Below are 16,221 nucleotides of genomic sequence, written 5' to 3' on the forward strand. Positions count from 1 at the left end.
TAGTGTTATTGATTCTCCTAGTTAAGTATGATGATTCTTGAACACAGCTACTTTATGAGTCTTGGCCGTGGCCCAAAGCACTCTGTCTTCCAGTATTACCATCGGATACATACATGCCACAGACACATAATTGGGTGAACCTTTTCAGATCGTGACTCAGCTTTGCTAGAGTCCCCAATTAGAGGTGTCCAGGGTTCTTAAGCACACTCTTTTTGCCTTGGATCACAACTTTATTTCTTTCTCTTCCTTTTTTTTCTTATCATTTTTTTTTTGAATATTCACTGCTTTTTCTTGCTTCAACAATCATTTTTATGATTTTTCAGATCCTCAGTAACATGTCTCCTTTTTCATCATTCTTACAAGAGCCAATCATTCATGAACAACAAATTCAAAAGACATATGCACTGTTCAAGCATACATTCAGAAACCAAAAGTATTGCCACCACATCAAAATAATTAATCTGTTATAAAATTTAAAATTCATGCAATTCTTCTCTTTTTCAATTAAGAACATTTTTCATTTAAGAAAGGTGATGGATTCATAGGACATTCATAACTTTAAGGCATAGACACTAAGACACTAATGATCATAAGACAAAAACATAGATAAACATTAGCATGAAAATTCGAAAAACAGGAAAATAAAGAACAAGGAAATTAAAGAACGGGTCCACCTTAGTGATGGCGGCTTGTTCTTCCTCTTGAAGATCTTATGGAGTGCTTGAGCTCCTCAATGTCTCTTCCTTGCCTTTGTTGCTCCTCTCTCATGATTCTTTGATCTTCTCTAATTTCATGGAGGAGGATGGAATGTTCTTGGTGCTCCACCCTTAGTTGTCCCATGTTGGAACTCAATTCTCCTAGGGAGTTGTTGATTTGCTCCCAATAGTTTTGTGGAGGAAAGTGCATCCCTTGAGGCATCTCAGGGATTTCATGATGAGTAGGATCTCTTGTTTGCTCCATCCTTTTCTTAGTGATGGGCTTGTCCTCATCAATGAGGATGTCTCCCTCTATGTCAATTCTAACTGAATAACAGAGGTGACAAATGAGATGAGGAAAGGCTAACCTTGCCAAGGTAGAGGACTTGTTCGCCACCTTATAAAGTTCTTGGGATATAACCTCATGAACTTCTACCTCCTCTCCAATCATGATGCTATGAATGATGATAGCCCGGTCTATAGTAACTTCAGACCAGTTGCTAGTGGGAATGATTGAGCGTTGGATAAACTCCACCCATCCCCTAGCCACGGGCTTGAGGTCATGCCTTCTCAGTTGAACCGGCTTCCCTCTTGAATCTCTCTTCCATTGAGCACCCTCTTCACAAATGTCTTTGAGGATTTGGTCCAACCTTTGATCAAAGTTGACCCTTCTAGTGTAAGGGTGTTCATCTCCTTGCATCATGGGCAAGTTGAATGCCAACCTTACATTTTCTGGACAAAAATCTAAGCATTTCCCCCGAACCATTGTAAGCCAATTCTTTGGGTCCAGGGTCACACTTTGATCATGGTTCTTGGTGATCCATGCATTGGCATAGAACTCTTGAACCATTAAGATTCTGACTTGTTGAATAGGGTTAGTAAGAACTTCCCAACCTCTTCTTCGGATCTCATGTCGGATCTCTGGATATTCACTCTTTTTGAGTTTGAAAGGGACCTCGGGGATCACCTTCTTCATGGCCACAACTTCATAGAAGTGGTCTTGATTCACCCTTGAGATGAATCTCTCCATCTCCCATGACTCGGAGGTGGAAGCTTTTGCCTTCCCTTTCCTCTTTCTAGAGGTTTCTCCGGCCTTAGGTGCCATAAATGGTTATGGAAAAACAAAAAGCAATACTTTTACCACACCAAACTTAGAAGGTTTGCTCGTCCTCGAGCAAAAGAGGAAAGAAGATAGTAGAAGAAGAAGAAATGGAGGAGATGGAGGAGGCTTTGTGGTTCGGCCAAGGGGGATAAGTTGTGTTTAGGTTGTGTGAAAATGAAGGAGTGAAGATGGGTTTATATAGGGGTGGAGAGAGGGGTAGGGTTCGGCCATTATGGGTGGGTTTGGGAGGGAAAGTGGTTTGAATTTGAATGGTGAGGTAGGTGGGGTTTTATGAAGAATGGATGTGAGTGGTGAAGAGGATAGTGGGATTTGATAGGTGAGGGGTTTTTGGAGAAGAGGTGTTGAGGTGATTGGTGAATGTGTGAAGAAGAGAGAGAGTGGTGGGGTAGGTGGGGATCCTGTGGGATCCACAGATCCTGAGGTGTCAAGAAAAATTCATCCCTACACCAAGTGGCGAGCAAAAATGCTCTTTATGCCAATTCTGTTTGGCTGGTGCCCATTTCTGGCGTTTAACGCCAGCTTCTTGCCCTTTTCTAGCGTTTAACGCCAGTCTGGTGCCCCTTTCTGGCGTTAAACGCCCAGAATGGTGCCAGACTGGGCGTTAAACGCCCATTTGTTGCCTTTACTGGCGTTTAAACGCCAGCAAGGTTTTCCTCCAGGGTGTGCTGTTTTTCTTTCTGTTTTTCATTCTGTTTTTGCTTTTTCAATTAATTTTGTGGCTTTCCATGATCATCAACCTACAGAAAATATAAAATAACAAAGGAAAATAGATAAATATAATATTGGGTTGCCTCCCAACAAGCACTTCTTTAATGTCAGTAGCTTGACAGTGGGCTCTCATGGAACCTCACAGATACTCAGAGCAATGTTAGAACCTCCCAACACCAAACTTAGAGTTTGAATGTGGGGGTTCAACACCAAACTTAGAAGTTGGTTGTGGCCTCCCAACACCAAACTTAGAGTTTGACTGTGGGGGCTCTGTTTGACTATATTTTGAGAGAAGCTTTTCATGCTTTCTCTCCACGGTAACAGAGGGATATCCTTGAGCCTTAAACACAAAGGATTCTACATTCATTTGAATGATCAATTCTCCTCTGTCAACATCAATCACAGTCTTTGCTGTGGCTAGGAAGGGTCTGCCAAGGATGATGGATTCATCCATGCACTTCCCAGTCTCTAGGACTATGAAATAAGCAGGGATGTAATGGTCTTCAACCTTTACCAAAACATCCTCTACAAGTCCATAAGCTTGTTTTCTTGAATTATCTGTCATCTTTAGTGAGATTCTTGCAGCTTGTACCTCAAAGATCCCTAGCTTCTCCATTACAGAGAGAGGCATGAGGTTTATGCTTGACCCTAGGTCTCACAGAGCCTTCTTAAAGGTCATGGTGCCTATGGTACATGGTATTGAGAACTTCCCAGGGTCCTGTCTCTTTTGAGGTAATTTCTGCCTAGTCAAGTCATCCAATTCTTTGGTGAGCATAGGGGGTTCATCCTCCCAAGTCTCATTACCAAATAACTTGTCATTTAGCTTCATGATTGCTCCAAGGTACTTAGCAACTTGCTCTTCAGTGACATATTCGTCCTCTTCAGAGGAAGAATACTCATCAGAGCTCAAGAATGGCAGAAGTAATTCCAATGAAATCTCTATGGTCTCAGTGTGAGCCTCAGATTCCCATCGTTCCTCATTAGGGAACTCATTGGAGGCCAGTGGACGTCTACTGAGGTCTTCCTCATTGGTGATCACTGCCTCTTCCTCCTCTCCAAATTCGGCCATGTTGATGGCCTTGCACTCTCCTTTTGGATTCTCTTCTGTATTGCTTGGAATAGTACTAGGAAGGAGTTCAGTAACTTTCTTACTCAGCTGACCCACTTGTGCCTCCAAGTTTCTAATGGAGGACCTTGTTTCAGTCATGAAACTTTGAGTGGTTTTGATTAGATCAGAGACTATGGTTGCTAAGTCAGAGTGGCTCTGCTTAGAATTCTCTGTCTGTTGCTGAGAAGATGATGGAAAAGGCTTGCCATTGCTAAACCTGTTTCTTCCACTATTATTGTTGTTGAAACCTTGTTGAGGTCTCTGTTGATCCTTCCATGAGAGATTTGGATGATTTCTCCATGAAGGATTATAGGTGTTTCCATAGGGTTCTCCCATGTAGTTCACCTCTTCCATTGATGGGTTCTCAGGATCATAAGCTTCTTCTTCAGATGAAGAGATCCTCCAGCAGAGCTGTCCAATGACATCTTGGACAGTTCAGACAGACCATCATAGAAGATACCTATGATGCTCCATTCAGAAAGCATGTCAGAAAGACACTTTCTGATCAATTGTTTGTATCTTTTCCAAGATTCATAGAGGGATTCCACTTCCTTCTGTCTGAAGGTTTGGACTTCCACTCTAAGCTTACTCAATTTTTGAGGTGGAAAGAACTTTGCCAAGAAGGCATTGACTAGCTTTTCCCAAGAGTTCAGGCTTTCTTTAGGTTGTGAGTCCAACTATATCCTAGCTCTGTCTCTTATAGCAAAAGGGAATAGCATAAGTCTGTAGACCTCAGGGTCAACCCCATTGGTCTTGACAGTGTCATAGATTTGCAAGAATTCAGCTAAAAACTAATGAGGATCTTCCAATGGAAGTCCATGGAACTTGCAATTCTGTTGCATTAGAGAAACTAATTGAGGCTTAAGCTCAAAGTTGTTTGCTCCAATGGCAGGGATAGAGATGCTTCTCCCATAGAAGTCGGGAGTAGGTGCAGTAAAGTCACCCAGCACCTTCCTTGCATTGTTGGCATTGTTGTTGTTTTCGGCTGCCATGGGTTCTTCTTCTTTGAAGATTTCTGTTAGGTCCTCTACAGAGAATTGTGCTTTAGCTTCTCTTAGCTTTCTCTTCAAGGTCCTTTCAGGTTCAGGGTCAGCCTCAACAAGAATGCTTTTGTCTTTGCTCCTGCTCATATGAAAGAGAAGAAAACAAGAAAATATGGAATCCTCTATGTCACAGTATAGAGATTCCTTGAGGTGTCAGAGGAATAGAAAGAAGAGGTAGAAGAATTCGAAATTATCAAGAAAGATGGAGTTTGAATTGTGCATTGAGGAGGAGTGTTAGTCCATAAATAGAAGGATGTGAGAAGAGGGGAAGAAATTTTCAAAAATAAATTAAAAGGATTTTAAAAACATTTTGAAAAATTGAAGAATGATTTTCGAAAAATAAGATTGGGAAAGAAATAAAGTGATTTTTGAAAAAAATTTTGAAACTAGAAATCAAAAAGATATGATTGAAAACTATTTTGAAAAAGATGTGATTAAAAGATATGATTGAAAAGATATGGTTTTAAAAAGATATGATTGAGAAGATATGATTGAAAAACAATTTAAAAAGATTTGATTTTTAAAATTAATGACTTGGCTAACAAGAAATTTAAAAGATATGATTCAGACATTAAACCTTTCTCAACAGAAAAGGCAACGTAATTAAGATGTTGAATCAAATCATTAATTGTTAGCAAGTATTTTTTAAAATGGAAAGAAATTGATTTTGAAAATATATGATTGAAAATATATGATTTGAAAAAGATTTGATTTTGAAAAATTTTGAAAACTTGAAAAAAATTTGAATTAAAAACAAAACCTTCCCTCTTGTGCCATCCTGGCGTTAAACGCCCAGAATGGTATACATTCTGGCGTTTAACGCCCAAAATGCTACCCTTTTGGGCGTTAAAAGCACAGCCAGGTACCCTGGCTGGCGTTTAAACGCCAGTTTTCCTTCCTCACTGGGCGTTTTGAACGCCTAGCTTTTCTGTGTAATTCCTCTGCTGTATGTTCTGAATCTTTAATTCTCTATATTATTGACTTGAAAAGACACAAATTAAATTTTTTTTTTTGGATTTTTAATAATGAGGAATAATCAAAATGAAACTAAGATCAAATAAACAATGCATGCAAGACACCAATTGAAAAGCTTGGAACTGAGTGGTTAAAGTCGTGATCCAAAGCAAAAGAGTATGCTTAAGAACTCTGGACACCTCTAACTGGAGACTCTAGCAAAGCTGAGTCACAATCTGAAAAGGTTCACTCAGTTATGTGTATGTGGCATTAATGTATCCGGTGGTAATACTGGAAAACAAGATGCTTAGGGTCATAGCCAAGACTCATAAGTAGCTGTGTTCAAGAATCAACATACTTGACTAGGAGAATCAATAACACTATCTGAATTCTGAGTTCCTATGGATGCCAATCATTCTGAACTTCAAAGGATAAAATGAGATGCCTGGTGCACGAAATTGTGATCATCAATGGCGCCATCAACATGGTACGCTCAATTGCAATCTCAAATCTTTATCACAACTTCGCACAACTAACCAGCAAGTGCACTGGGTCATCCAAGTAATAAACCTTACGCGAGTAAGGGTCGATCCCACGGAGATTGTTGGTATGAAGCAAGCTATGGTCATCTTGTAAATCTCAGTCAAGCAGATTCAAATGGTTATGGATGATTTATGAATAAAGCATAAAATAAAGATAGAGATACTTATGTAATTCATTGGTGAGAATTTCAGATAAGCGTATGGAGATGCTTTGTCCCTTTCGTCTCTCTGCTTTCCTACTGTCTTCATCCAATCCTTCTTACTCCTTTCCATGGCAAGCTGTATGTTGGGCATCACCATTGTCAGTGGCTACAGTCCCGTCCTCTCAGTGAAAATGTTCAAGGCGCTCTGTCACAGCACGGCTAATCATCTGTCGGTTCTCAATCAGGTTGGAATAGAATCCATTGATTCTTTTGCATCTGTCACTAACGCCCAGCCTTCAGGAGTTTGAAGCTCATCACAGTCATTCAATCCTTGAATCTTACTCAGAATACCACAGACAAGGTTTAGACCTTCTGGATTCTCTTGAATGCCGCCATCAATTCTAGCTTATACCACAAAGATTCTGATTAAGAAATCCAAGAGATATCCACTCAATCTAAGGTAGAACGGAGGTGGATGTCAGGAACACGTTCATAGGTGAGAATGATGATGAGTGTCACAGATTATCACATTCATCAAGTTGAGGAACAAGTGATATCTTAGAACAAGAACAAGCTGAATTGAATAGAAGAACAATAGTAATTGCATTAATACTCGAGGTACAGCAGAGCTCCACACCTTAATCTATGGTGTGTAGAAACTCCACCGTTGAAAATACATAAGTGATAATGGTGATCATTGGCTTCGGCCCCAAAGAGGGAACCAGAAGAACCAAGATGAAAATACAATAGCAAAAGGTCCTATTTGTAGAGAACTAGTAGCTTAGGGTTTACAAAGATGAGTAAATGACATAAAAATCCACTTCCGGGCCCACTTGGTGTGTGCTTGGGCTGAGCATTGAAGCTTTCATGTGTAGAGACTTTTCTTGGAGTTAAACGCCAGCTTTTGTGCCAGTTTGGGCGTTTAACTCCCATTCTTGTGCCAGTTCCGGCGTTAAATGCCAGAATTCTTGAGCTGACTTGGAACGCCAGTTTGGGCCATCAAATCTCGGGCAAAGTATAAACTATTACATTGCTGGAAAGCCCAGAATGTCTACTTTCCAACGCAATTGAGAGCGTGCCAATTGGACTTCTGTAGCTCCAGAAAATCCACTTCGAGTGCAGGGAGGTCCGAATCCAACAGCATTTGCAGTCCTTTTCAGCCTCTGAATCAGATTTTTGCTCAGGTCCCTCAATTTCAGCCAGAAAATACCTGAAATCACAGAAAAACACACAAACTCATAGTAAAGTCCAGAAAAGTGAATTTTAGCTAAAAACTAATAAAAATATAATAAAAACTAACTAAAACATACTAAAAACATACTAAAAACAATGCCAAAAAGCGTATAAATTATCCGCTCATCACTAAGTTTCTGCAATTTATATTTCTTGCACTTTAAGATTCAGCCTCTTTAATTTCTCTGCACTTTAATTTTCAGTCAATTACCACTCTCCCTTTACATTTCAAGCAACTTAGCTTCTGTCAATTACAAACCACTCAACCAATACTTGTTTGCTTGACTAAATCAATCACTAAACTAAAATTGCTCAATCCTTCAATCCCTGTGGGATCGACCTTATTCATGTGAGTTATTATTACTTGATGAGACCCGGTACACTTGCCGGTGAGTTTCGTGTTGGAACGTTTTCCACACATCACTAGAGAGATGACTTCATGAACTTCTACTTCCTCTCCAATCATGATGCTATGGATCATGATGGCCCGATCCACAATCTCTTTGGATCCGTTGCTCTATTGAACCGGCTTGCCTTTTGAGTCTCTTTTTCATTGAGCTCCTTCCACACATATGTCCATGAGGACTTGGTCCAACCTTTGATCAAAGTTGACCCTTCTAGTGTAGGGGCATGCATCTTCTTGCATCATAGGCAAGTTGAATGCCAAGCTTACATTTTCTGGACTGAAATCTAAGCATTTCCCCCGAACTATTGTAAGATAATTCTTTGGATTTGGGTTCATACTTTGATCATGGTTCCTAGTGATCCATGCATTGGCATAGAACTCTTGAACTATTAAGATTCCAACTTGTTGAATGGGGTTAGTAAGAACTTCCTAACCTCTTCTTTGGATCTCATGTCGGATCTCCAGATACTCATTTTTCTTGAGCATGAAAGGGACCTCAAGGATCACCTTCTTCTTGATGGGCTTTTGAGATGAATCTCTCCATCTCTCATGACTCGGAGGTGAAAGATTTTGTCTTCCCTTTCCTCTTTCTAGAGGTTTATCTGGCCTTAGGTGCCATAAATGGTTATGGAAAAACAAAAAAGCTATGCTTTTACCACACCAAACTTAGAATGTTGCTCGCCCTCAAGAAAAAGAAGAAAGAATAGATGAAGAAGAAGAAGAAATGGAGGAGAGGGAGTGAGATGTGTATTCGGCCAAGGGGGAGAAGAGAGGGTAGTGATGTGTGAAAATGAATAAGGATAGAGGGGTTTATATAGTGGAGGGAGAGGGGGTAGGGTTCGGTTATGTAGGGTAAGTGATGAGCGGATAATTTATACGTTTTTGGCATTGTTTTTAGTATGTTTTTAGTAGTTTTAGTTAGTTTTTAGTATACTTTTTATTAGTTTTTAGTTAAAATTCACCTTTCTGGACTTTACTATGAGTTTGTGTGTTTTTTTGTGATTTCAGGTATTTTCTGGCTGAAATTGAGGGACCTGAGCAAAAATCTGATTCAGAGGCTGAAAAGGACTGCAGATGCTGTTGGATTCTGACCTCTCTGCACTCGAAGTGGATTTTCTGGAGCTACAGAAGCTCAATTGGCGCGCTCTTAACGGCGTTGGAAAGTAGACATCCTGGGCTTTCCAGCAATGTATAATAGTCCATACTTTGCCCGAGATTTGATGGCCCAAACCGGCGTTGCAAATCAGCCTCAGAATTTCCAGCGTTTAACGCTGGAACTGGCATAAAAATTGGAGTTAGACGCCCAAACTGGCATGAAAGCTGGCGTTTAACTCCAGAAAAGGTTTCTACACATGAAAGCTTCAATGCTCAGTCCAAGCACACACTAAGTGGACCCAGAAGTGGATTTTTACGTCATTTACTCATTTCTGTATACCCTAGGTTACTAGTTCACTATTAATAGGATCTTTTGACATTGTATCTGTACCTCACGACACTTTACACGTTTCTTTGTGTACCTTCCACGGCATGAGTCTCTAAACCCCATGGTTGGGGGTGAGGAGCTCTGCTGTGTATTGATGGATTAATGCAATTACTACTGTTTCTTATTCAATCATGCTTGCTTTCGTTCTAAGATATCACTTGTTCTTAACCTGGATGAATGTGATGACCCGTGACACTCATCATATTCTCAACTATGAACGCGTGCCTGACAACCACCTCCGTTCTATTTTAGATTGAGTAGATATCTCTTGGATTCTTTAATCAGAATCTTCGTGGTATAAGCTAGAATTGATGGCGGCATTCAAGAGAATCCGGAAGGTCTAAACCTTGTCTGTGGTATTCTGAGTAGGATTCAATGATTGAATGACTGTGATGAGCTTCAAACTCCTGAGGGCGGGGCGTTAGTGACAGACGCAAAAGAATCATTGGATTCTATTCCGGCCTGATTGAGAACCGACAGATGGATAGCCGTGCCGTGACAGGGTGCGTTGAACATTTCCACTGAGAGGATGGGAGGTAGCCATTGACAACGGTGAAACCCTACATACAGCTTGCCATGGAAGGAGCCTTGCGTGTTTGAAGAAGAAGACAATAGGAAAGCAGAAGTTCAGAAGACAGAGCATCTCCAAAACCTCAACCTATTCTCCATTACTGCAAAACAAGTACTTGTTTCATGTTCTTTTGCTTTTCACAATCAATCTTGATAATTTTTGATATCCTGACTAAGAGTTACAAGATAACCATAGCTTGCTTCAAGCCGACAATCTCCGTGGGATCGACCCTTACTCACGTAAGGTATTACTTGGACGACCCAGTGCACTTGCTGGTTAGTTGTGCGGGATTGCAAAAGTGTGATTGCAATTTCGTGCACCAGTAAGTTTCGGTGGGAAAGAAATTTTGAATTTGAAGGTAGGTGGGGTTTATGGGAAAGAGTGGATGGATGTGAGTGGTGAAGAGGTGATGGGGAAGAGTGCTTGAGGAGATTGGTGAATGATGTTTGGGGAAGAGTGTTATGAAAAGGTGCGAGAGAGAGGGAGAAGGTAGGTGCGGATCCTGTGGGATCCACAGATCCTGAGGTAATCCTGTGGGGTCCACAGATCCTGAGGTATCAAGGATTTCTCATCCCTGCACCCTTTAGGCATGTAAAACGCCCTCTGTATGCAATCCTGGCGTTTAACGCCAGACTGATGCTTGCTTCTGGCGTTAAACACCCAAATGTAGCTTGTTTCTAGCGTTTAATGCCAGCCTGATGCTTGTTTCTGGCATTAAACGCCAGCTTGGTGCTTGTTTCTGACGTTAAACGCCAGATAGATGCACATTTCTGGCGTTTAAATGCCAGACAGCTCTTCCTCCAGGGTGTGCTTTTTCTTCTGCTATTTTTTATTCTATTTTTAATTTTTTGCAATTATTTTGTGACTCCATATGATCATAAACCTAATAAAACATAAGAGAACAATAGAAATATAGATAAATAAAAATTGGATTGTATCCCAATAAGCGCTTCTTTAGTGTCAATAGCTTGACAGTGAGCTCTTATGAAGCTTCACAGATGTTCAGAGCATTGTTGGGACCTCCCAACACCAAACTTAGAGTTTGAATGTAGGGGTTCAACACCAAACTTAGAGTTTGGTTGTAGCATCCCAACACCAAACTTAGAGTTTGATTGTGGGGGCTTTGTTTGACTCTGTATTGAGAGAAGCTTACTGTGCCTCTTTTCCATGGTTGCAGAGGAAGATCCTTGAGCTTTAAACACAAGGTAGTCCCCATTTAATTGAAGGACTAGCTCTCCTCTATCAACATCAATCACAGCTTCTGGTGTGGCTAGGAAGGGTCTTCCAAGAATGACGGATTCATTCTCATCCTTCCCAGTGTCTAAGATTATGAAATCAGCACGGATGTAAAGGTCTTTAACCTTCACTAACACGTCCTCTACCAATCCATAAGCTTGCTTTATTGACTTGTCTGCCATCTCTAATGAGATTCTTGCAGCTTGTACCTCAAAGATCCCTAGTTTCTCCATTACAGAGAGTGGCATAAGATTTATACCTGACCCCAGGTCACACAGAGCCTTCTCAAAGGTCATGGTGCCTATGGTACAGGGTATTAGAAATTTACCAGGATCCTGTTTCTTTTGAGGTAAGGTTTGCTGAACCCATGTATTTAGTTCACTAATAAGCAAAGGAGGTTCATCTTTCCAAGTCTCATTACCAAATAACTTGGCATTCAGCTTCATGATAGCTCATAGATATTGAGCAACTTGCTCTTCAATTACATCTTCATCCTCTTCAGAGGAAGAATAGTTCTCAGAGCTCATGAATGGTAAAAGGAAGTTTAACGGAGTGTCTATGGTCTCTAGGTGAGCCTCAGATTCCTTAGGTTCGTCAGTTTGGAACTCCTTTTTTTTCAGAGGACGTTCTAGGAGGTCTTCCTCACTGAGATTCATGTCCTTCTCCTCCTTTGTGCATTCGGCCATATTGATTATATCAATGGCCTTGCACTCTCTTTTCGGATTCTCTTCTGTATTGCTTGGGAGAGTACTAGGAGGAGTTTCAGTGATTTTCTTACTCAGCTGACCCATTTGTGCCTCCAAATTTCTAATGGAGGATCTTGTTTCATGCATGAAACTTAAAGTGGCCTTAGATAGATCAGAGACTATGTTTGCTAAGCTAGAGGGGCTCTGCTCAGAATTCTCTGTCTGTTGCTGAGAAGATGATGGAAAAGGCTTGCTATTGCTAAGCCTGTTTCTTCCACCATTATTAAAGCCTTGTTGAGGCTTTTGTTGATCCTTCCATGAGAAATTTGGATGATATCTCCATCAGGAATTATAGGTGTTTCCATAGGGTTCACCCATGTAATTCACCTCTGCCATTGCAGGGTTCTCAGGATCATAAGCTTCTTCTTTGGAAGGTGCCTCTTTAGTACTGTTGGATGCATTTTGCGATCCATTCAAACTCTGAGAAATCATGTTGACTTGCTGGGTCAACATTTTGTTCTGAGCAAATATGGCATTCAGAGTATCAATTTCAAGAACTCCCCTCTTCTGAGGTGTCCCATTACTCACCGGATTCCTCTCAGAGGTGTACATGAATTGGTTATTTGCAACCATGTCAATAAGTTCTTGAGCTTCTGCAGGCATTTTCTTTAGGTGAATGGATCCACCTGCAGAATGGTCTAGTGACATCTTAGAGAACTCAGATAGACCATAATAGAATATATCTAAAATGGTCCACTCTGAAAGCATGTCAGAAGGACACTTTTTGGTCATCTGCTTGTATCTTTCCCAAGCTTCATAGAGGGATTCACCATCTTTTTGCTTGAAGGTCTGAACATCCACTCTAAGCTTGCTCAGCTTTTGAGGAGGAAAGAACTTGGTCAAGAAGGCCGTGACCAGCTTATCCCAAGAGTCCAGGCTATCTTTAGGTTGTGAGTCCAACCATGTTCTACCTCTGTCTCTTACAGCAAAGGGGAAAAGCATGAGCCTGTAGACTTCAGGATCTACTCCATTAGTCTTAACAGTATCACAGATCTGCAAGAACTCAGTTAAAAAATGATAGGGATCTTCTAATGGAAGTCCATGGAACTTGCAGTTCTGTTGCATTAGAGTAACTAGTTGAGGCTTCAGCTCAAAATTGTTTGCTTCAATGGCAGGGATTGAGATGCTTCTTCCATAAAAATTGGAAGTAGGTGTAGTATAATCACCAAGCATCCTCCTTGCGCCTCCACCATTGTCATTGGGTTCGGCCATGTCTTCTTTTTCGAGATTCTCTGTAAGGTTTTCTCTGGATTGTTGTGCTTTAGCTTCTCTTAGCTTCTTCTTCAGAGTCCTTTCAGGTTCAGGATCTGCTTCAACAAGAATGTCCTTGTCCTTGCTCCTGCTCATATGAAAAAGAAGAGAACAGAAAAAAGAAGAGGAATCCTCTATTTCACAGTATAGAGATTCCTTTATGTGAGTAGAAGAAGAAAAGAATAGAAGAAGGATGAGAAAAATTTGAACATAGAGGAGAAGAGAGAGTTCGAATTTTTAGATGAAGAAAAGTGTTAGTAATTAACTAAATAAATAGAAAGAGATGAGAGGGGGAGAATTTCGAAAATTAGGAGAAGAAATAAAATTAAAAATTAAAAATTTGAAACAATTAGTTAATTAAAAGAATTTTGAAAAAGAGGGAGGAATTTTCGAAAATTAGAGAGAGAAAAGTAGTTAGGTAGTTTTGAAAAAGATAAGAAACAAACAAAAAGTCAATTAGTTAGTTGAAAAAGATTTGAAAATCAATTTTGAGAAGATAAGAAGTTAGAAAAGATTTTGAAATTGATTTTGAAAAAGATATGATTTGAAAAATATATTTTTGAAAATATATGATTAAAAAGATATTTTGAGAAAGATTTTATTTTTAAAATTAAAATTGATTACTTGACTAACAAGAAACTAAAAGATATGATTCTAGAATTTAAAGATTGAACCTTTCTTAACAAGAAAGTAACAAACTTCAATTTTTGAATCAATCACATTAATTGTTAGTAAAATTTTCGAAATTTTGAAATAAAGATAAGAAAAATATTTTGAAAATCAATTTTTAAAAAATTTTCGAAAATAAAAAAAAATGAAAAAGATTTGATTTTTGAAAAAGATTTTGAAAAGATAAGACTTTTAAAATTGAAATCTTGACTTGACTAACAAGAAACAAGTTATTTTAAAAAATTTTGACTAAGTCAACCCAAAGATTTTGAAAATTATGAGTAAAATAAGAAAAAGATATTTTTTTTATTTTTGAATTTTTAATAAGGAGAGAGAAAAACACACAAATATGACCGAAAACATGAAAATTTTGGATCAAAACCAATGATGCATGCAAGAACACTATGAATGTCAAGATGAACACCAAGAACATTATGAAGATCATAATGAACATCAAGAACTTATTTTTGAAAATTTTTTTTAGAAAAGAAAAACATGCAAGACACCAAACTTAGAAATTTTTCATGCTTAGACACTATGAATGCAAAAATGCATATGAAAAACAACAAAAGACACAAAACAAGAAAATATGAAGATCAAATAAGAAGACTTATCAAGAACAACTTGAAGATCATGAAGAACACATGTATGAATTTTCGAAAAATGCAAGTTTTTAAAATATGCAATTGGCACCAAACTTAAAAATTGACTCAAGACTAAAACAAGAAACACAAAAAAATTTGGTTTTTTATGATTTTATTAATTTTTTTGGTTTTTTTTCGAAAATAATTTTTAGAAAAAACGAAAACAAAGAAAATTTTTTTGAAAAATTTTTGAAAACTTTTTGGAAAACAAAATAAGAAGAAAATTACCTAATCTGAGCAACAAGAAAGTAACAAACTTCAATTTTTGAATCAATCACATTAATTGTTAGTAAAGTTTTCTAAATTTTGAAATAAAGATAAGAAAAAGATTTTGAAAATCAACTTTTAAAAAAGTTTTCGAAAATAAAAAAAATGAAAAAGATTTGATTTTTGAAAAAGATTTTGAAAAGATAAGATTTTTAAAATTGAAATCTTGACTTGACTAACAAGAAACAACTTATTTTAAAAATTTTTTACTAAGTCAACCCAAAGATTTTGAAAATTATGAGTAAAATAAGGAAAAAATATTTTTTTTATTTTTGAATTTTTAATGAGGAGAGAGAAAAACACAAATATGACCCAAAACATGAAAATTTTGGATCAAAACCAATGATGCATGCAAGAACACTATGAATGTCAAGATGAACACCAAGAACATTATGAAGATCATAATGAACATCAAGAACTTATTTTTGAAATTTTTTTTAGAAAAGAAAAACATGCAAGACACCAAACTTAGAAATTTTTCATGCTTAGACACTATGAATGCAAAAATGCATATGAAAAACAACAAAAGACACAAAACAAGAAAATATGAAGATCAAATAAGAAGACTTATCAAGAACAACATGAAGAAGATCATGAAGAACACATGCATGAATTTTCAAAAAATGCAAGTTTTTAAAACATGCAATTGGCACCAAACTTAAAAATTGACTCAAGACTAAAACAAGAAACACAAAAAAAAATTTTGGTTTTTTATGATTTTATTAATATTTTTGGTTTTTTTCGAAAATAATTTTTAGAAAAAATGAAAACAAAGAAAATTTTTTTTGAAAAATTTTTGAAAACTTTTTGGAAAACAAAATAAGAAGAAAATTACCTAATCTGAGCAACAAGAAAGTAACAAACTTCAATTTTTGAATCAATCACATTAATTGTTAGTAAAGTTTTCGAAATTTTGAAATAAAGATAAGAAAAAGATTTTGAAAATCAATTTTTAAAAAAGTTTTCAAAAATAAAAAAAATGAAAAAGATTTGATTTTTGAAAAAGATTTTGAAAAGATAAGATTTTTAAAATTGAAATCTTGACTTGACTAACAAGAAACAACTTATTTTAAAAAATTTTTACTAAGTCAACCCAAAGATTTTGAAAATTATGAGTAAAATAAGGAAAAAATATTTTTTTATTTTTGAATTTTTAATGAGGAGAGAGAAAAATACAAATATGACCCAAAACATGAAAACTTTGGATCAAAACCAATGATGCATGCAAGAACACTATGAATGTCAAGATGAACACCAAGAACACTATGAAAAACATGCAAGACACCAAACTTAGAAATTTTTCATGCTTAGACACTATGAATGCAAAAATGCATATGAAAAACAACAAAAGACACAAAACAAGAAAATATGAAGATCAAACGAGAAGACTTATCAAGAA

At 37.7% G+C, this 16,221-nt stretch overlaps 1 non-coding gene across 1 annotated transcript; it reads left to right on the forward strand.

Annotated features, from left to right (window-relative positions):
* Positions 1 to 12,693: 12,693 nt before the first annotated feature.
* On the forward strand, positions 12,694 to 12,801 carry LOC130964069 (small nucleolar RNA R71). Its single transcript, XR_009080180.1, has one exon. It is a non-coding gene; the product is annotated as a small nucleolar RNA R71 (small nucleolar RNA).
* The last annotated feature ends 3,420 nt before the right edge of the window (positions 12,802 to 16,221 follow it).

This window comes from Arachis stenosperma, chromosome 2, assembly GCF_014773155.1.
Source record: "Arachis stenosperma cultivar V10309 chromosome 2, arast.V10309.gnm1.PFL2, whole genome shotgun sequence".
NCBI lineage: Eukaryota > Viridiplantae > Streptophyta > Magnoliopsida > Fabales > Fabaceae > Arachis > Arachis stenosperma.